Source organism: Borostomias antarcticus, assembly GCF_949987555.1.
Source record: "Borostomias antarcticus genome assembly, chromosome: 18".
Taxonomy (NCBI): Eukaryota; Metazoa; Chordata; class Actinopteri; order Stomiiformes; family Stomiidae; genus Borostomias; species Borostomias antarcticus.
The window spans coordinates 7,470,317-7,491,914 of NC_140251.1; the positions used below are offsets into that span (position 1 = coordinate 7,470,317).

General features: G+C 45.7%; 1 protein-coding gene across 1 annotated transcript in view; it reads right to left on the bottom strand.

Moving 5' to 3' along the window:
* sema4ba (sema domain, immunoglobulin domain (Ig), transmembrane domain (TM) and short cytoplasmic domain, (semaphorin) 4Ba) overlaps positions 1-10,008 on the bottom strand; it is a 43,067-nt gene extending 33,059 nt beyond the window's left edge. The window contains exons 1-2 of the mRNA XM_084453224.1: positions 9,918-10,008; positions 9,623-9,663 (exon numbers count right to left, since the gene is read on the bottom strand). The gene's annotated coding sequence lies outside the window, so the exon portion shown is untranslated. The remainder of the gene's footprint in view (positions 1-9,622; positions 9,664-9,917) is intronic.
* Positions 10,009-21,598: the final 11,590 nt, after the last annotated feature.

Sequence of the window (21,598 nt, forward strand, 5' to 3'; positions counted from 1 at the left end):
ACAACCCCAGCAGCCTCTGATTGGGCTCTGACTGGTGCACTTTTCATAAATCCCCCTTTTCAAGCAATTGCTAAATTACCCATCACCGCCTTTTCTTGTGAGACAGAAGTGATGATATATTCAACCGTATCAAAGCAGGTTCCAGGTTATGCTTCCTCCTAGATTCCCCATCAACAGCTGTTAGAACAGTCACAACACTTCCATCAGAGAGGATCTGTTGAGCCTCCTGGCACCCAACATTCTCATGATGTATGGTGCAGGTAGTGTATTCTCAAGAGATACACTACCTGCAGTCAGAACAATTATTGTCTCAGATGTTTAAAACAGGCAGCAGAGGGAATGGTAAATGGTAAATGGACTACACTTATATATAGCGCTTTTATCCAAAGTGCTTTACAATGAAGGCCTCTCATTCACCCATTCACACACACATTGACACACCAATGGTGGCAAGGTGCTAGCCTGCTCACTGGGAGCAATTTGGGGTTCAGTGTCTTGCCCAAGGACACTTCAAGATGTCGTCAGGAGGAGCCAGGATTTGAACCGCCGACCCTACGATCACTGGACGACCCGCTCTACCTCCTGAGCCACAGTTGCCCCGGATGACTGCTGGGGAAGGCCAAACCTTGTCTTTCTCACTCTAGTATTGACTTACCCATGGTCAAGTTAGGGTTAGGGTAATTGACTTACACATGGTCAAGTTAGGGTTAGAGTTACTTACTTACTTACTAGACTTACACATGGTCAGGTTCTTTTCTGTGCTGAATGGTGACAGAGCTTGACTTGCTAATGATGCAGTCGTCCTCTGACGACATGAACATCCTGCACAGACGAAGCCCTGACAATGAGATTGTGGAGTAGTATTTTCATTTCTTTTTTCCATTGGGTTATCCATACAGAGGTCTTGGGGCCTTTAGAGTGGTTTGTTTACTCAATCGAGGAAGCTGCCAACAGGCCTAAATACCAGTCTAGACCATTTGACCTTCCGTCTAACGTCCTGATGGATATTAGACAATACGCCTGAGCTTGTGGGCAGCCCGTTGAAAGACAAACTCCAAGGACTCAGGAAGAAAATGGACCAGAAAAGTTAGGAAAAGAAAGTTTGGTCAATCCGTTTTTTTCCCTACAAAACCGATTGGAATGCATCCCCACAAAACATAAGGGACTCCACCTCATACAACTCCTTCAGGAAAAACATGAAGAAATGGCTAATGGACAACCAAAGCTGTGAACATTAGTGTCTGCATGAATGTTGTGTATGTACTGTATGATATTATTAGGTACTGGTGTATTTCTCACTGTTGTGTACTGTAGTGTTTTGCTTTAGATGTATTGTGTTATAGGAAGCCTTTTAATTTCAAAAATCAGTGAGCTGTTTAAGATGTCCAACATTGCTGTTTCTACGAGGGGTCATGATGTCTACGAGGCACGAGTGAAGAGCTGTTAAAAGTCCTGGCTGCTGTAACTAGGTCAGCCTGTTGAAACACTTGCTCCCGTACTGCAAGTTTCCAACTGCTTGGAGTTATTCCACATCTTTCCTTCAGCATTAATTGTGGGGGAATTGACACTGATAAGCTGATTGGTCTGGAGCTCAGTAGTTCCTTCTTTGCTTCATGACTTGTGATTTATGATAGATTCTCTGGTTTATCTTCCAGCTAAAATACTAGGCAAATATATTGGTCTACACGTAGTACAACAAATAAGGTTCATATATTTGATTTTACATTCCTCCAAATGTAACCTAAGCAACACCAGACCACGTTCAAACCAGCTGAAAAATGAATTCAGATGTTCTGCTTTGAAATCGATTAGGATGGTACGTCACACAAAGCATTGTGGCTATCCTCTCTTGACGTCTATAGAGAGAGGCTGCACGCATTCCGGTAGCTTAAGAAGCTCCGGCTACTAGGCAGTGGTCCGTGTGCTGAGCCCATCCATCAGTGTGTGTGTGGCTGAAAAAGGGCTCAAAATATCTGCTCCTCAACCATGCCAATCTCTGACAGAATACTCAAGACCCCCCCCACACTCCTCTTCACCCTCCTCCTCCTCCTCCATCACCTCTAACCTCGGACTATTACCAACAGACGCCTGCACTCCAGTGCCCTTCAGAGAGCCACTGTTGTTATTCCCTGTGCCCGCCACTCTACCTCCCAGTGTCCATCTGAACACTGAGATCAGGGCAGTGCCTCACCTTCACTTTAAATCCATCACACTTCTTCTTTCTGCTCGCTCTTGCAACAGAAAGACTGGAAATGTCTGTAGTAGACCATGATCAATTGTGTTGTTCATTTGCATACTGTTAAAATGTCACGACTCCTGAAGGCTCAGTATGCAGACTACCTCTGTAGTCAGGCTGGGTTCAGCGTGATAAGAGGCTTGTCTTTGGGCCGCCGATGGCACAAAATGCTCTCTAAGCACTTTCAGTGAGAATTCCCAAGTCTGTTACAGTGCAAAGATTGGCTGTCTGATGTTCCTCTGGTTCACAGAATCCATTCAGCTGGGATGTGTAGATGTGGCGGGGCAGGCGCTGGGGCAGGCGCTGGGGCAGCAGCAGGGCTGGTGGTGGGTGCTGTGGTTCTCCTGGTTTCTCTGCCTCAGTTCTCCTGGCTATGGCCTCCACATGTGTTGAGGGACGATATTAAGCCCCCAGCCAAAGCCCCCGGTTGCCTTTATCTGGGAGACAGACAGACATTTAAAAAGGTCTGAATGTCTGTGTGTTGGGGGGGGCTCCTACATGTGAGGTCTGTGGGTGGGGCGTCTGCCCCCCTGCCCTCCCCCCATTCAGAGACTGACTTCAGAGATCAATAGCAAGCTGCACATTCCTGAGATAGAGATTCACACCAAGTCACCGAGACTTTGGTATGCCAGTCATCCAGGACGTGTTGTGAATCCTTTATAACACAGATATTTAGGGCAAATTCCAACCAAAGGCATCCAGTATCCTGGACGACCAGCTCTGACCCCCAAGGCCAGCTATCTGTCGGGGGGGGGGGGTCCTGTCACTCAAACGGTTGATGTGTTAGCCATGCAATCCTAAACAACCATGCTGTTGTATGTCAGATTTGTGTGTTTTATTTGCTCATTTTTGCACACTAGGAGGCCATGGTGGTCCCACTGATCCCAGGACAGGAGGGCTCAAGTCGGACCAACCAATGTAAACAGGCACACAGTAGTAAAGGAATTAGCAGCACATCGTTCAGTACAGCTTCAGGTCAGTTAAGTACAGCTGGTACAGTTCAGTTCTGTACAGCTGGTTCAGTTCAGTTATGTACAGCTGGTTCAGTTCAGTACAGCTGGAACAGTTCAGTTCAGTTCAGTACCAGCTGGTTCGGTTCAGTTCAGTTCAGTTCAGTACAGCTGGTTCAGTTCAGTACCAGCTGGTTCAGTTCAGTACCAGCTGGTTCAGTTCAGTACCAGCTGGTTCAGTTCAGTACAGCTGGTTCAGTTCAGTTCAGTTCCGTTGAGTACAGCTGGTTCAGTTCTGTTTTGTACAGCTGGTTCAGCTCAGTACAGCTGGTTCAGTTCAGTTCCGTTGAGTACAGCTGGTTCAGTTCTGTTTTGTACAGCTGGTTCAGCTCAGTACAGCTGGTTCAGTTCAGTACAGCTGGTTCAGTTCAGTACAGCTGGTACATTTCAGTTCAGTACAGCTGGTTCAGTTCAGTTCAGTTCAGTTCAGTTCAGTTCAGTTCAGTACAGCTGGTTCAGTTCAGTACAGCTGGTTCAGCTCAGTACAGCTGGTTCAGTTCAGTACAGCTGGTACATTTCAGTTCAGTACAGCTGGTTGCAGGTATACGTCACATGGTGTGGTTAACAATAATTAAATAGTAGTGAAATGGTTGACTCTTGATAAGTTCATGTAATACAAATTGGGCTGTATTAAATGGATATCATTCCAGTGCATGATCTTGGAATCATTGCTGCTATTGGGTGTTGATGCTGTTGGGGGCTTCTTTACTAAATGTGTACTGGATTGTTGGTTAATGCAGTCTAGACAGTGAACATCAACAGGGACTACTTCACGCACTTGTGGCCTTTCTTTGCTATGACATAGGAGTGCGTTGGAGATCCCATCCAGAGTCCTGACACAACACTCAGGGCTAAGCGCGTGGAGGTGGGAGCCGATGTCAGGGAGAGATGAGGGTGAAATGATGCGTCTGCCCACATGGCATGACATCCTCAGACACAGCTTCACCTACTTTCACAAATGTAGAGGTTGAGGCATGTCAAGTCACAGACTGCTGCAACCTCATCTCCACACCACAGAGGTGCTGCTAGGACAGACACCGCATTAGTGTATTAAATGATTAAGACAGAATCTTTTGTTACTTCAACTAAGGTCAAATAAAATGTGGCTTGGAGTTTCCATACAGAGAAAAATAAAGATGGTGTGCAGAACTGCAACAGATGATGTGATCTTATAATAATAATAATAATATTACAGTCTTACAGCATCTTATTGGTTATCTTTATGGGCTAATCTATCAGCTAGACTTGAGTCGGGTTATAAAGAGATTTACTGTGGTCTGAATAAACAAAAGATTTTCTTGTCTGCAACCCAAAGTAAACTCAACTGAGTACAGGGAGAGAAGTAGGCCAAACACTGATATGAGGAGAACATGATTCAAACAATGAGCGCATCTCTGTGGCCATATATTGCAACTTCACAAACATTATTATCTCCTGAAACATTTTTCAACTTCATTATGTACTTACAAAATGAAGGTCCACTGCTCAGTAAAAAAAAAAAAAAAAGAGACTCTCCTGTTATCTCACTCACTCTCCAGTGGAAAACTGAATATACACTCAAAACCTTCTGAAGGTAGGCCTAGGCTACACTTAAAATGTTTGTTTGCGCACATGCACACTGCCGACTCAAAGGCTAAAGCAGCGCTGCTCTGAGAGTTAGCATGAAGATATCCCAGTGACCAGAGCCAGTCACCCCCTTAACCCCCCCAACCAACCGACAGCAACGGGGGAGAAATGAGCATCAAAGCCTCAACAGTGTTAGTCTGTGTGAGCCGCTACCTGCATGCTAAGCAACTTCCCCTTCGCCAGATGTCTGAAGGCCCTGGCGGACTCAGCAGCGTATCGCTATCTGTCTCCCGGTCCGCCCAGACGCGGGTGGAGTGCAGCCAGAGAAGGGGGGGGAGGGGGCAGAGGAGGAGGGGGCGCCGGGGCCGGAGGCTCACTACCGCGGCAGGAAGTCACGCGGCCGGGACGCCTCTTTTGAAAGGCTTAAAAAGACACAGGATGTCTTACTCTATGTCGTGCCCTAATGTACCTCATCTTCGATCCGTTCTTGATGAATTATTCAACTAACAGTGTATCAGTATACTGTCCATGACTCTCACCTCAAACACCTGGGTAACGCTGTCCCACCGCAGGAAGCTTTTAGACGGTCGCTGCCTGTCCCATCCAGGCTCCATTTCACCTGCTCTGTCTCGAGCGCTTCATATACAGTAGGCTATACAGGTTGCGGAGCACAGGCAAACAAAAGATTACGTTGTCACGTTGTAAAAAGATCGGCCTGTAAAACAGTTCGATATCTTTTTTTGTTTGTTGTATAGGGAGACTGTGCAAAGTTTTGCTAAGTGGGTCACGAGCTGTCATGAGCTAACCTCGCTCACAGTTAGCCGAACGAGGGGCTTGTTGGCATTACCATAAGACAGAATCTGCAGAGCATTTGACTTTAGGCCAGGGGTAAGACATCACAGATCTTGTCTTGTGTCCAGCTCATCCAGCGAGACGACAGCCAGAGAGAGAGCAGAGAAGAGAAAACAGAGATCAGCACAGGGCATCTGTTCCTGCCTTCAGACAAGACAGCCAGAGAGAGAGAGAGAGAGAGAGAAAGAGAGAGAGGGGGGTGCACTGGGGGTGGGGGGGGGGTAAGACCTGCTCACTCTCTCCCGTTTGTGGGCTCAAGCTATGCATGATATCAGCGCCTCCCCTCCCTGTTCACCTCCGTGCTGGTCTCTCCCTGCTAACCAACAGCAGGTGGGCTGGGCTGCGAGACACGTGACCCTGCACCCTCCGCGACTCCCGGCCAAGGTTACGGGAGGATAATATAGTAGTCGGCCAAGTAGTAACGAACGATACCGGTGCACTTTCAATCCCGTGTCCAGTTTCATAGGAGTCCCATAAATCAAATCAAATCAAACTATTTATATAGCGCATTTCATACACTGAGGAAACACAATGTGCTACAGGGGGGGGGGGGGTCCTACCCCCTAAATGGGATCAGAAAAAATAAACCTAGGCCTGTTTACAGAGAAGAGCAATTAGACGGCTGTGATCAGTAGGCTGCAGGAGGAATGTTTTTGGGAGGGTCAGCAGTGCCATTAGTGGAGTAAAGGGCAACAACCTGGCGTGCTCAGCTCAGAGATATCGAATCACTGCTGTGGGGGAGGGCCAGGCTGGAGGCTGCCAGCCCTGGCTCCATTAATCACACTAGTGCCACACACACACAGCACACACACATGCATACACACGCATGCACACACAACAAACACCACGTCAAGGCATATTGTCTCTCACATACACACACGCACATTTAGCTGTCCACCAGGTCCGACATTAGTGTGTGTGTGTGCAGACATTCACGTTCCACAGTTCTCGGATGTTTAAAATAGAACCGTATAATGTGTGTAACATGGACATGCGAGGGGGAACAGGTGTGAAGTGGCCACAGTGACGGAAGTGGGCGCTCTAAAGAGATAATTTTGCAGTTCTCACACGGACGCGCTGCGGAACGCTGACACGTGTGTAAACATATTCCACATGTCCTCCCAAATATTCCGCTGGTTTGTGTACACTTCAAGCAAGGCCCTGCATCGATGACGCAAAAGCACCGGGTCACTCTGACCCTCGTCTTGGCGTGTGACGTGTTTTCATGCGCATCTTGGGAGACTTAAAGGGCACATCTGAGGGTCCGGGAGACAGACGAGCAAAACATAAGCAGCGATCTGGCCGGGCTCCATTTCCCACATCATGCCACCGGACCGGGAGAAAAAAAAACACAAAACAGAAGAGACGGCTGTGCTCCCAGAATGCATCATGTTTGCAGAGTTCCCATCAGTGTGTACACAGTAATAGGAGTCCCAGAAGGCCTAACCTTCAGGTTAGAAGTGGATGGCCACTTCTTGGACCATTCCCCATTTCAGCTCTCCCCACTATTAAGATCAGTACAGTATCGTGCAGTGATGTACTGAGCTGGAAACAGCCACAGTCAGATGTGAGGACTGAAGCGTATTTACATTCCTTGGTTTTATTACCAGAATGACCTCATTTGTGATCCACTTTATACACACACAAAACATGCATGTGCACGCACAAACACACACAAGCACGAACACACACACACACACAAGCACAAACACACACACGCATGCACGCGCGCAATGAAATTAGGAAATGAGTAAGAGGAATAAGTGTAATGCTGAAAAATTGCCCCGAGAATATGAAGAGAATATGAAGAGAATATGAAGAGTCGACTATGATTGGAAACATGTGCTTGAGTGGGGCTGGAGTTGGGGGATTACGCTCTGCAAAGATACTATGCTGTGATGTATCTCTTCTAGCTTTCTTTTTTCACTGGGATGAATCACTATTAATCTGTAACAGGTTTTCCACAGCTCTTATACTGTGGGGCTCTGGGCCACAGAGGCACAGTTTCTCTTTCTCTCTCTCTGCCGCGTCTCTCACAGCTGCAGGAGCAGCACATCAAGCCTGCCACCGTGCAAAGTGGGAGCTAGGTATTCCAGTATTAGTGGCTGTACCTAATCAGCCGTATATATATGCTCGTCAGCTATGCCTATATTTCTCAGTGAGGGCATGCAATGACGTTTGTCCAGCTTGAGACACATTGAATTAATTGTAGACACATCATATTTTATTCATTTTACTCTGTTTTAACAGAAGGGCTAGAAGTGAACCGCTGCGGCCTGGATATGAGGTAGGCTCCTGGTATTAACAGGCACCGTCCTTTACCAACCAGCCAAACTCTTTCTGACAGCGTCACACAGGCAGCTCATTGTGGAGGCCCCGGTAGCCAGAATGCTGTTGTCTTTGCTGACCAGACCAAAAGAAAACACCGGTGGCCTGGTCACCAGCCCGGGCGAGCCATTCTCCTCAGACAGAATCAGCACGTTTCCAAACGGAACAGAAAACAAAATATTCTCTGTTTGAAGAAAAATAGAAAGAAGATATCCATCATTCCGCCCTCTCACTCTAGGAAGAACTTGCTTTTGTTTGTACAAAGGCATGAATGCTCCTCTTTCTTCTTATTCTACAACTGTTGCTGTGTTTGTTGGACTGTAGGGCAGTGTCTACTAAAGCAGGTCCCTAGCCTGGAGGATGGGGCTCTCTCCCTCTCTCTCTCGTGTCCAGCTGTCCAGCTGCCTACCGCTCAGGATACACCCACAGTATCAGATGAGCTGCCCTTTAAAAAGGCACCCGACGTTCCTCATGCCATCTGAACTGCACAATAATATGGCCCCAGTGACACTGTATCCTATCTGACCTCTATCTTATACTGTATAGAAATAGCACTTCTTGTGTTATTTGTAACTTGTAAATTTATAAGTTGAGTAGGCCTACTGGAATTTATCTGTAATGAGCATAATATTGGAGCTGGCAGCAACATTTCACTATGACTGTACACCGTACATTACAAATAAAGGAATCTTGAATCTACTGGGTGTGTATGACAGAGTGATAATACTACAAACTGACCAAATCATCAAAATACTATCCTATCCTTGAATAAACACACATAAGCACATTGGAGGCCAATCATAAAGTTCTAGAGAACCTACGTAAAAAAATAAATAAATAAAATAGCAGTGGGCCTGATGACTCTCTCAATGACTGGAAAGCTTTTCGTTTCCATTTCTGTCCTTGTGCCACACCTCTAACCCACTGGCAGGCAGTCAGGACACCGCTGGCAGTTGGAGTGAGGTTTGAATTTCCCACACTACCACCTGCAGCCTCTGGTCTGGGGCGGCTGGCCACACCACCCTGGCCTCACCACCCTGCCAGCCGAGCCCACACCAACCACCACAACAATCTTGCTGCGCTGCCCTCAACAGCCAAGCCCACACAGGCATAATCACAGAGACACGGTTTCAAACAAGACCCCGCAAATGCTTGCAATTCAATCACCCCAACCCCTCGATTACAAGGCAAACTTCACCACAAGCCTCTGAGTTCACGGAAGGTTCCCGTGCAGAGGGAGAATATGAGTGCACTGGCTGCCAAGTTCACTCACTCCCATCCGGGGAGAGGCTAAACTCCTAGTGCCGCACTGGCTGCGTGAGCTGGAGGCTGAGCTGTCAGATCCAGTAGGGAAGCCCACTGTTTTACTATGGATAGCCTACTCATGCACACTAGCCCTTGGGTCATTTGAACATGTTAAAATAGCTTTCTGGAAAAAAAAGGAAATACTAAGCTTAGTCAAAAGCCAGCAGCATCTCTTTGAGCAGGGGTATCTTAACACCCAAATCTAACACATACACGCGCACACGCACGCACACACGCACGCGCACACACACAGCCAGACGAAGAAGGCAGAACCGGCTCTTTAACGAACCCTTTACCCTGCTATCACCTTGTGATAAAAACTTACTGGAGAGAGGCTGTCTCGTGTCAGCACCCACCCACTCTGCTCTGTGTACTTAGAGAGAGGGGGGGAGAGAGATAGAGAGAGAGAGAGAGAGAGAGAGAGAGAGAGAGAGACCATGAAGACAGTCATAAAACCAAAGAGCTAGGCGCTAGAGCAGGAGAATGATAGGAGAGCAGTGTCGTCATTCCACTAGGTAACCAGAAGCCCAGGACACTCACATCAATGATTAACGCAGCCTGGGCACTGCACAGTTAATGAATATAAGTGAGCAGTCGACACAGTGGATGGTTGTACTCACTCTCTGTCCGGCAACGCTCTGGATTAAAAATAAAAATAATAATAATAATAAAAATGGTTTCCTTTTAGGTGAGTCAGAGGAGAATAAAAAGTCCCTTGGGGCAAGCGAAAGAAGCTTATCCACAACGTAGAGCAGGTAGAGTTTAAAGCCCCAGCAGCCTGCTCGGTGTCTGCGTCCTCTCTCTCTCTCTCTGGCTGTCTGACACGCTAACGTAGTACTGCCTGCCTGTGATCACAAGCCCCTCCCCCTCACAAGCTGCCAGAGAGAGAGAGAGAGAGGAGGAGGAGGAGGAGGAGGGGGGAAGACAGACGGAGGGAGAGGAGGGAAAGAGGAGAAGGCAGGATACACCCACACAGACACAATGATCTTGATTTAGTTTTCATTTTTATATGAGTGTTTGGGGGACGATAACCAGGCTCGACTAGTATTTCCACTCTTAACAATGGAACCATTTAGGAGAGTAGCACTTCCGATTTCACTTAAAGGTTATTTTCTGTTTAAATGCACAGTGGAGCTCAAACTTTAACTTCAATATGTAATTTCAAGTTTAATACACCTAATATCCCACAGGTAATTATATGAATAATTTGTGTTCTTCATTAGGAGTGTTCACTGACTGTTAGTAGCTAGTAGAAACTGTGAACTCTGAGTGTGACTGTGTTAATCAGAGGAAGCAGAGTGAGTGTGGCCCTGACAGGATTGTGTCCTGAAGCGGTTCTAAAATAATACACACCACACTGGCAAGGACAAGCGTTAAGGGCCATGACACAGCTGCATAGGAATAGGGACGCTAACAAGTCTCGGTGGGATTTTCATTCAGAACTAAAGAGACCATTTCATATTCACTGAAAAGGGGCCACTGTCTTCAAGTGAAACCACATTCTCTTCATGCTATACAGACCCTTGGATTGGCCGAGTGCCTCAGAATAGGCAAAAACTGAATCAAAAACAGACGAATCATATCACAAATCAATCATACTTACTTTATTAACTAAAACATCAATGGCAGCCAATTTACACTTGAAGGTTCACTTAATGGACGGCAAGACGTGTCACCTAAGAACATGTTAATTAAAACAAATTATTTGATGAAAACTGATTGGAGCCAAAAATAATAAACAGAGGTGTAAAAAATGTTGAGAGGAGAACGGCGGTTGCTAAAATAGCGTGCGCTAATTATATACTTTGGGAGCTGCCTAAGGAGGCAGATGGAACGCCAGGTTTAGATGTGTCAGGAGTCGGAACGCCAGCTCCCAGCATCTCGGTGACAGGGTGGGGAGCTGGCATTCCATTCCATGGTCACATGACGTCCCGTATTGCCGCTGCCGGGCCACTTAGCAGACGTCTTGTTTACAGTCAACGGGAGACTCCTGTGACGCAGTAACTCCCTAAAGGAGACCCCCTGCACAGCAGAGAGCACACCTCTAATAAAGCACGCTTGTCAGACAGTTGAGTTGGAGCACCTGTCCTTGCCTGGCAGACACTCCTATGTAAACAGTCTAAACAGGACAGAGGGAGCCCCTCACCAGGTCTGGCAGAAGTCTAAATATATGGATCAAGCTAGTCAAACAGAAAGGGACCTGGGGTGATTGATGGTCTTTCTACTGCCTTAATGTACAGGTTTCCAGATCCCCCTCAGTCTCCAGTCAGCATAGCCTACTGAAACCAGACTAGGCAAGCCTAGCTTTGCTGGGCCCTTCCGCTACAGCTCCTTCTGGGCTGTGGTCTCCAAGTGTGAATGTCTCTTTCACTGCGCTATTGAAACGCCGAATGGCCCATTCATTGTAAATTGACTGGTATAAATTGCTGTCCTGTCAGACAGCATTATGCGGGGAGTGCAGCAGCGCAAGCCCGGTGTCCTGGCTTGGGTCAACCCGGGCACCACGCTGCAACGGTCACTGCACCAGCACCTGTAGCCTACCACCTATTGAAGATGAGTGGCCCGTTAATCCTTGTGATTAACATGGGAACAATCAATAAAGCTCAGGGGGATTCTCCCTATGATATCCTCAGGGGGATGTGGGAGCTGATAAAAAAATTAACTCATGTATGGTCTTGGTGTGATCATTGGTATGTATGACTGGTTAGGCAAATAAAGGGAATTGAGTGGCCCTCAATCCTATATTGGGTCCCTAAATTGGCCCTCAGTCATCAAAACTTTGATTATAGTTTTCTTAGGTAGAGCAACAAGGAGGACCATTGCAGTAATCAAGCCTGCTAAAGATTAAAGCACCACACAGTACTCAAGCAATAATTATAATAATATAATCATTAACTCTAAACTCTGTATCTATTTATCTAGTTGTGGTAGGCTACATTTGTTTTGAACAGACTTATTCCCTGCAGCTCATAGATGAGATAGGTCAGTGAGAATCTGGAGGAGAAAATAAGGGAGCAGAGTTCAAGGACTATGCAAAGACTGCAGAGTTCAAGGACTATGCAACACCGGGAAGAAATGGTGGAGGATGAATAGGTGATTGAGACCATTCCCATTACGGTGCCTTCCCTTTTTCTGGTGCGTCAAAGAAGAAGAGCGTTGCCAACTTGGCGACTTTGTCGCTATATCTGGCGACTTTCCAGACCCCCTTGGCGACTTAATTAGTCAAAAGTGACTAGTGACAAATCTAGCGAGTTTTTCTGGTCATTTGGGGAATGATTGTGTTGACAAACCTCTGCAAAAGCATCTAACATATCCCTTTCCGCGGTTCATGTAACAGCCGAGCTCACAAGAGCAGAGTACAGCGAGGGCTACCGTCTCCTCCTCACCACTCACACAGCCAGACTGACTAGACTGCAGCTCCACAGCAAATATGTAAATAGTTTGTAGGTCTAAATTCATTAGACCACTGCATGTAAAAAAGAAAAGAAAAAAAGCTAACATTATAGTTATATGGCAACAAAAAAAAAGTTTAGGCCTATAAATACGTAAATAGTTAGTTACGTAAATACTACCTGGCCAGCCTTTTCAATTAATTTCGCCTCTCTCAGAATTGGATATTATGCAGATTAGTTGATTATGCCATCTAGCTACTTCTAGCTACTTTTGGGAGAGCCAACAGCTACTTCCCTTACAGAGGATAGCAACACTGCGTTTGACATCACAAGTGCATTGGTGGGGTGCAGTGTTGGGCAGTAACGTGTTACAGTAATAATATTACTTTCCCCAGTAACGAGGGGTGTACCGAGTTACTAATAACATTTCAGTAATAATATTACTGTTACTTCCCCCCCAAAAAACTTGCTACTGCGTTACTTTTGTTCTTTGGCCAGGAGCGTTTTAAATTACCTTAACACGGAACATCATTTTACAGCCTGGAGTGTGATTGTAGGAATCAAGCATGCACCACCGTCTCCCTCATACAGGCGTGCAGCCTCTCCCGCTTGCAAAGCCGGCCCCTTTTTCCTAATTAATAAGACGAACATCCCTGTTTTCATAACTTTGTGTTGGCTGTAATTTTATTGCAAGAGGCACTACCGTTTTCATTACATTTTCATATATTCGTATGAAGTGGCCTCGATGTCTATCCCATGTCACTCTGTGGGAGGGGCCCCATGGCCTGACCTGCAGGGAGCCCCGAAAAATTGCCACTGCACAAGCCTGAAACTGAAAGTAAAGTCGGTATTGTTATAGCAGCTCTATAAGTCTACACATGATTAAGAATAAACCCACATGATTAAATAATGAATATATACTCAGCTAGCATGCTAAACAATCTAGCAAGCTTACAATCAGCAGGAGGCAAAAAGTGCTCTTTTGGACAAGGGAATATGCACGCATGTTTACAATGCAATTTGCCTCCGCGGGTCTGTACCCGGGGGTTCATGTTTACATCGCTGCCAATCGGAGCTGGACCAGAGAAATACCTGTGCCTACTGCAGAGTCGGCATTGCCGCACTTGAGCAATTGAGAAGGGTCTAGCTGCAGCCTCGCAGATGGAACAATTTGGTGTTCAGTGTCTTGCTCAAGAACACTTCGGCACAATGCCGGGCTGGGAGCTGAGATCGAACCGTGGACCTTCCAATCCCCAGTCGGCTGCTCTACCTCACAAGCTACGGGCCGCTAGTGCTTAAAGGAAAATGCTCGTTTTTGACAACCTGGACCTTATTTACGACAATTTATAAGAAGTATGACTCACCGAGATCACTTTTGTGTTGTTCGGAGGCCTGTAGAAGAAATTTAAAATCCAGCGCGAGCCAGTATATCCATGTAATGGCGTCGGACGGGGCAACGGGAATGCAGTTTCTCAAAATCCATTTTCGGCCGCTAAACGGTTGTTTTCATCAATCAGATTGGATGAATCGACAGTTGAGATTCCTCAACGCGAGCCATTGTTGTTTTGGTTTTCAAATACAGGGTCTTTAGCCTCTGTAATATGATCTTTACACGCCTCTCCCCCACTTGCTCCAGCACGCATGCGCACAGGCCAGCGCGCAGACTGGCTATTCTCCGTCTGTAGGCTACACTCGCGCTCACATTCTCTGCGCTACGATCGGATTGTTGGTGCCTAGAATATTGTGTGCAATATGGCTGAATATTTGTCAGATTTAGAGGATCTAGAAAATGAATTTGTTTGTTGTTCTCGGGCCAGCTGTTCCTCTCTCTGTCTCCTCACCCTCCTTTCAAGGAGCTCTTCGTCCGTATACTCTGGCTCAAAACGACATGGACGTCCGTCATATTCTAATTCATTTTCTAGATCCTCTAAATCTGACAAATATTCAGCCATATTGCACACAATATTCTAGGCACCAACAATCCGATCGTAGCGCAGAGAATGTGAGCGCGAGTGTAGCCTACAGACGGAGAATAGCCAGTCTGCGCGCTGGCCTGTGCGCATGCGTGCTGGAGCAAGTGAGGCGTGTAAAGATCATATTACAGAGGCTAAAGACCCTGTATTTGAAAACCAAAACAACAATGGCTCGCGTTGAGGAATCTCAACTGTCGATTCATCCAATCTGATTGATGAAAACAACCGTTTAGCGGCCGAAAATGGATTTTGAGAAACTGCATTCCCGTTGCCCCGTCCGACGCCATTACATGGATATACTGGCTCGCGCTGGATTTTAAATTTCTTCTACAGGCCTCCGAACAACACAAAAGTGATCTCGGTGAGTCAAACTTCTTATAATATGTCGTAAATAAGGTCCAGGTTGTCAAAAACGAGCATTTTCCTTTAACCAACCAACTTTAGACTAGTAGCTAGCCTAGCACTAAATGAGATATCAAGCTAAGAAAGTCAACTCTAATGTGAATTAAGTACTACAGTATGCCTTGCTAACCGGGGTAGCTAATCAGTAGTAGCCTCGCGTCACCAGTCTCTCCTCGGGGAGGAGAACCTGTTGTCTATTTACTTCACTGCCTTAAGCCCGCCCCTTCTTCCGGCTCGAGCCTGTAGAGCCCGCCTCCTACTTCCGCTTGCTTTATTTACATCGTACATGTTCACCTCGCATCTTCTTTTACAACTTTCGTCGGTGTTATGCCTGGTGATGCCATCGCGAATGTTATCTACTCGGAACTTCACCATGTGCAGCCTACAGTAAAAACATTAGAACAACTGTTCTTCTTCCGGTCCAGACCGGAAGATTATGCGATGCGTCATCCTAGGCGCTTCCCCTCTAGACTGGCGAAACAACTGCGAAAGAGACAGGCCCCACGCTAAATCAGTAGCCAATGTTAACAATGTTCAGTTCACATTAGCATGCCAGCTGCTGCTGTAGACTAATGCTGGTATGATAAACAAAGCTAGTACTGTAGATGTAGCATAGATTTGCCTAGCAAACATACAGACGGTACGACAGGAACACAGGTTGTTGTCTGACCTACAGTACTCCTCAAATTATGAGTCAAGGAAATTCTTCGCTAAATGGGAAACTCCTCAGAAACCTGCTGCTCATTTTGGAGTCAACAGATCTGTTATCCCAAACACATTACTCTAGTGCAATATCTCCACTAGATTTCAGGAGGTTGAGCTTCTGTTTGAGCATCGGGAGGTGAAGCAGCCGGTTGGGAATCATAAGTCCCCGGTTTAATCCCAGCTCCCGGTGTCTGCCGAAGTGTCCTTGAGCAAGACACTGAACCCCCCAAATCGTATGCGGCACAGTGGCACAGCACCTTACTGTCGGCTCACAGTAAGAAGCTCTCCCGGGCATTTGTGTGGGGAGTTTACATGTTCTCTGCGTGTTTGAAAGGGTTTCTCTCAAAAAAACACAATGCGAAAAACATGCAAGAGAACAGATCGCTAACGCTGTTCAGCCCTTGGTTGGTCCCCGGACGCCGCCCATGCCTACTGTCTGCTCCCAGCTGTCCTTGGAGGGAGGACGACGGGATGAGTTATGATAAGAGCAGATAAGAGCAGAAGAATTACATATGGACACTCCAGTCACTTTGTGTGTGTGTGTGTGTGTGTGTGTGTGTGTGTGTGTGTGTGTGTGTGTGTGTGTTCGGCGTTGCTGCCTCATCACTGTGTGATGTGTGATTCACTATGACAATAAAAGTTGTTTGTTTTTGTTTGGTGTATCCCATACCCAGAGCAAGTGCTGACAGGCCAGTTGAAACAAATGACTTACAAATAGCACGCAAATTACAGCCTCTGCAATAAGGCTGCACGTCACACATATATTAGCCTAATGGGAACGCGCAAGATAGCACAAGATAGGAACACACAAGATAGCAAGTCTCTGTTGAACTACAGGGGGTGGCGCAGAGCTACAGAAGCAGCTTCAGGTTATCACAAGATGCTGTGCTCAGGGCCTGTTGGTGACACAATGTCAACATCAATGCTAAAATGTGACAAAACACTGGTATGTTTATCTTGAGATGCAGTATTGATTGATGTGGTGTGAATGTGTTACAGACACATTTCTCTCTCTCTCTCTCTCACCCAACCCCCAGCTATACATCATTAGTATGGTGCTATCAAGCAGAGAGAGCTCTTTTGTACTCAAATAAATAGGACCACTCACACTTTACATTAATCAAGTTCACCAATGTTTAATACACCAAATTAATCACGTGTAGCAGCAGATAATTCAACAGAATACCTCCCGTCTCCACACTTCTGCTTAGCAGCTATACCTAGTTTACTCTACATTCTTTAGGAGCCTGTCTGCTAAGTGCTTATTGTGCTTTGTTATATTATTCCCTTAAATATCCTATCATGGACTACAGGGATAAGGCTGTGTAAGGCTCTGTAAATGTTCTTAGCCAATAGACAAACATTTTCCAGGGGAAGCTATATTTCGTTTCTAAAGATGTTTCTAAAGTTCATATTACAGAGGCATGTGAAAACCACAACAAGCCCTCGCTCTATGTAAGCACAACTAGCGATTCATAAAAACAGATTGATGAAAACAATCGTTTTGTGGCAGAAAATAGATTTTTTAGAAGCTGCATTCTCAGTGCCCCGTCCGCCGCCATTACATGGACATACTTGGCTCGCGCTGGATTTTAAATTTCTTCTACATGCCTCCGAATTACACCAAAGTTATCTTGGTGAGTCAAACGTCTTATAATATGCCGTAAATAAGGTCCAAGTTGTCAAAAATGAACATTCTCCTTTAAGATGAACTAACTAGGCTTGATAAAGTTCAGATTCACCAACGTTATCAGCTCCAGCCTGAGAGGAAACTGGAAAAAGTACATGCTAAAGTGAAATACAAAACTTAAAGTCGCACTAAAATGAAAAAAGCTCCCATTTTGGTTCACATAATTAGTCATAGTGTTCACCTATTCAACGATGTATGCCCAAAAAATTAAAAAATTCTACTTTTGTTGTAATCTTATATCAAAGTATATAATTTTTTTCTACCTGGAAAACGGTAGGTCACGTGTAATGACGACAACAGGTACCTTACATTTTAGGACAATAATCTCACGACATCCACCCGTCAATCAACGCTATCCTTCTATCGAAGTTCAATGTTCCAATCAAATTCCTCTAAACATATGTCCCACCCTCATAGCTTGTTTGCATCGGAAATACATCAAACTACGGAAGTTATATGATCTCAAACTTCTGTTTCTGTGCGACTTTAATGTAATTATTTAAACCTTTATTTATGCTCGAGAGGCACTGAGGTTGCCCTCATTTACAGTGACGACGAGCGAAATGTGCTGGAGGAGCCCAAAACACCCATAGGGGCAGTTTGTGTCCCTTCCCTTAAAAGAGCTATAAGCTTCCCTGAAACCACCACATAGGAAAATTCAAAGGGGGGGGGTGTGGTCTCTTTATTTATTTGGTGAAACGTTAGGGATTATCGGCCAAATTGCAATAAACAGGTGCCAAACAATAACATTGCCGTCTACTACAAACAGCTACTGACCAGAGGACGATGCGCTGGTTCTCGATGGTGAGAAGGACAAGTGCACGCTAACCAAAACGCTCTGCCTGCCAAGCAGAGAAGCCGTGGATGAGTTCACAGAGTGGAAGACCTCACTCACTCAAATTCATGAAATCTAGCTCAGGTTCTGAAGAAAATGGTGGTCATTTGACTGCTGTAGTCCAGTTTCAATAATGGTTAGCATATCTCAACAACATTAACCTCAGAACCAACTAAGGGCTTCAAAACCCATCCAAAATTCACAAAACCCACCCAATGATGTTCTCACCTCAAAATCACATCAGACCTCACCACTCTATAGTCACTAGCCGCCGGTAACGCCTACTGCTTTGGATTGGTTCAAACCTGAACAAACCTATGCCCTAAACACTTTGGATTAAATTGTTTCTACCCACTTTAAGCGACAAAATCTGAATGAAAGTGCTCAGTCTCTAGTTGAGCGAAGCGTTTAGAGACTGATGTTGCATTCCAGTTGCCTCAGGAACTCTGACTTTCCTAGTTCCCCGAAATGTAATCTGGAACGCCCCTGAACTGGGATTACCACCTTGGAAATTTGGGGGAGCCACAGTTTACCCGACCTGACCCAACCACAATGGCGTTGTGTGTCAAAATCAAGATGGCTGCTCTACCATCAACAATAAACAAAAGCTGTAGCAATACTCTTTATGAGCACTTCTGTCTTATTTGTGTCTCACTAAATCAGCCGCACACACAGTACTGTCCAACTTCTATCTGTGGGCATGTTGCTACAGTGATTCTATGCGCAAAATACTGCATAGTGCATTATTATTAACCCATTGCTAACAATGGCTAACATGGCTAGAACTGGTATTGCTAACCAAGATCAGGCTTAACTTGTTTTTTTGCCTTGTTTTTTTCTGGGACATGGTCAACTCGGGTGTGACGTCATTCCCAGCTCCAAATTCCTTCTTCCCATGCAACTGGAACGCACCATCTTGTTGTGAGTCTACATGTAGGAAAAAGGTACTCTGTGGGCCAAATGCCCTTTGGCAGGTGCCAATGCCCCATCCCATAATACTGTGTGTGAAAGAGGTATACGCTGAGTGACTCAGCCCCATATCCTTTCATTGCGGTACTTTACTGCATGCTCCTCTCTGTCTCCCAAACACTGTCACTCACATTAGTCACCAGTCAACTAACAACGTTACAGTTCCCGTTAGTCAATTCTTTCTCTCTCTCTCTGTCTCTCTCTGTGCTACCCCCCTGTCTCTATCACTCTCTCCCACCTCACGTAGGCCAATAATTGTAGTGAATTGAATTGAATATAGTTTCCTCCTCCATCCAATAGACAGGGAAATTAATTAGCCTCAGCAAATTGTTCTCCTCTAACAACCAGCCTGGGGAGGGTGAAGCCACTGGGACTGAGACTGGGTCCGGGCCTGCCGAGGATCGGAGGGGCTGGTGATTCCAGGCACCCAGCCGTTCCAAGAGCCATAGGAAGTCTCTGAAAGTCTCTAAGGGCGCATTCACACCTAAAGGTCTAGACCAAGGTCCGAACCAGATTCCCGTTTGGCGCTTTCACATTTGTTATTTTTTATTGATTAGTTCCATAACTTTCGCTTTCACACCAGCGGACCAAAGGATTTTGGGTGGCAGACCTACATTATGTCGTCATCGCTTGCATGGGGGTGCGTCTCCCTATACTTGACACTGATTTGTTTGTGGATGCATGCGCGTCTGTTTGATCCGAAAGTGCGAACCTTTGATTTCACATTAGGCAGCAGCGAACCTTGGTTCGAGCCGAGACCACCTCTTGAGGTCGAACCAAAGACCGGGTCTTTGATCCGCGCACCGTGGTCCAGGAGGTTTCACACCTGTCAATTTGGTTCGGATCAAACTGGAAAGTCTGAAAGTCCGGACTAAACAACGTAGGTGTGAAAGGGTCCTAATACAAGCCAGGCCACTCAGGGCCTAGGAATGAAACACTAATTAGGCTAAGGCTGACTAATGAGGACTGTCCAACATTCTCAAACGTGTAGTAAATCCTACAAAGTAAAATAAATCACGGACACAAAAAGGCAAATGAAATACGGAAACATTGATTTCAGTTCAGTTCAGCTTGTAAAAAAGTAATTAGATGAGATAAATTAGACATTGAAGACCACTATTCCATTTAAACAACCATTTGGCATTCGGTTAGAGATATCCATTTGTAATCGTTCTTCCAGACAGCAATATGTGAATATTCAACCACACATCAGAGGCTCAGTCCCAGCTTCGTAATGGTTAATTATCTCCATGAAAGGCCTATTTGTGGGTTGCACTCCTTCCCCAAGAGCAGATTAACTCAAAACATAGCAGTTGAGGCTCTAGGCCTCTATTTAGTTAACAAGTCAAGTGTAATGAGCAAACCCCTTCACTTAGAGAACCTCCTCCTCCTCCTCCTTGGATGAGCAGAAGTGATGGCAGATATTATTGCAGAGCTCAGCCCAGATCCCAACAGCACCCTTCTATTTACCACAGTTATTCAGCGGCCATGGAAAGCACTCCCAGCAAATACTTATCTGGCTGAAGTAACACTTCAATGGGCACTCAGTCGCTCCACTCCCAGTAAACGTCACTTTGCACATCAGGCAATAAAAATGCAGGTCAAAATGACAAGAGGGAGGCTTGCTCTTAATTTTAGCTGTCTATTGCACATTATGCAGGGGACAGATAGCCTGTTCTTCCACAAAACAAAAAAGAGAATCCAGCGGTTGCCTCAAGGATACTGTGCACTGTGTCTCAAGGAGCCAATTACCTTCACCGTAAACATGACCTCTTCTCTATGGGGAAATCAGAAATACGACCTCTCACGAACCACATGAGTTCACCTGACCAACCCAAAGCAGCCATTGGCTCTCTAATATAGACCTTCTGCACAAAGGGCATCCACACCATCTTTCTGCTCAGTTTAAGGACATTAAGAACTTATGATTGAAATATATATTATCAAAGCATCTCTGTAGAGGACAATTGTGTCCCTAATGCCTCCAACAACAGGAGAGGAAAAGCCCATATGAGCATTGAAGGCCATTAATTAGAGAGGATTAACGAATATAATTGGTTGGTATTAATTGGTATTCTCTATTGGACAATCCTCTGGATGAATTAGTTATGGACACGTTCACATGTGACGCCGACAAGACAAGAAATATGAACATAGCATCAGGCAAGGCAACCACAGAGTATCCATTGGCTAATTTTTAAACTAGAGAATCATTGATGCATCATCTGTACCGAAACTAATGATGAGATAATGCTGACGTAAACATTCTGAGAGACAGCCTCGCCCTCAGTTCACGACTACTTTAAGAATAAATCCCTGATCTATACAAAACAGA